The sequence below is a fragment of the Bactrocera latifrons genome, unplaced genomic scaffold (genome assembly GCF_001853355.1).
Source record: "Bactrocera latifrons isolate USDA-ARS-PBARC rearing strain unplaced genomic scaffold, ASM185335v1 scaffold_145, whole genome shotgun sequence".
In the NCBI taxonomy this organism is placed as follows: Eukaryota; Metazoa; Arthropoda; class Insecta; order Diptera; family Tephritidae; genus Bactrocera; species Bactrocera latifrons.
In genome coordinates, this window is record NW_017534908.1 from 93,205 (window position 1) to 94,460 (window position 1,256).

The window sequence follows — 1,256 nt, forward strand, 5'->3', positions numbered from 1 at the left end:
ATCGGCATCACAGTTATTTCTAACTTTGGTCCAGTAATTTAGTGTCCAGTGCCGACTCTCGCTTATGGTATCTTTAAGTACATGCGAATCGACACTTAATTTATAACAAACATGTTTAAAATGTGGTAAGAAGAAAGGATAAATTTTAAAAAGTTGAATGAAAAAATGCAAATAAGCGAAGAATAATAAATGATTTTCCGAAAACTTACACTTACATTTTATGAACTTTTCAAGAACCCGGTCGATTGTATACAATAATTAGGGCTATACATCTCAAGATGGGTGGTGCTGTTGCGAATAGTACGCTCATTGGGCCGATTATCTTAAGCATAAGTAAAGCGAAGCGTACGAAACACATTCTTTACAGAACTTGTTTTTTCCCAATAAACTTTTACCATTTGAAAACGTTGTTCAGGCGTAAGTCTTCTCATGATGAAATAGTAAATACTTTTGAACAAAAATAACGTGACAGCTTGGCACGACTCACGCCGGATATGTCCAAAAAAGGCTATTTTATATTATCTCTACTTGGATCACACGTTATTTGTACTCTTGTTTTTTTTTTTTTTTTTTTTTTTTTTTTTTTTTTTTTTTTTTTTTTTTTTTTTTTTTTTTTTTTTTTTTTTTTTTTTTTTTTTTTTTAATTATCGCAACTTTGGGAATAAATACATTTTTACTACTTTTTCCCATTTCCTTTGTTCACTTCCACTTTGAAGTTAACACTTTCCTATTTATATGGATAAAGTAAACTTTTATGACTTTCTAGTGCGGTAACCGACTGCAGTAACATAAACTTAGAAATAAATATAGACCACAATGCTCTTGTCGAGGCTAAACTCAAAATCTTCCGTATGAGAATATCATAATAAAAGTTACCTTTAACAGTGGCAGGCACATAGGACGACTGACCAACTGCCAACGGCCGCCAAACGATTTCGGCAGCGCCGAAGTTTTGTTGGCAATGCACTCGAATACAACAACTGCAATGAAAAACCTGTTCGAAGTAGAACTGCAGCACGGATATTTAATTAGAAAAGCGTATGATTTTAAAATGCATGTAATTTGCAGACCTTGTAATGATAACATAACTTTTGTGCTAAAAATTCGACAACAATTTATGTTTTGCAACTAGTTTGTAACTACTTTTATCACTTAACAGGGATACTGAGAATTAATTTTCAAGCAATGCGTTTACTATTGTATATTTTTACGAAATTTTTTGTTTTTAAGAGTGTATATGTTTTTTTTTTTTTTTT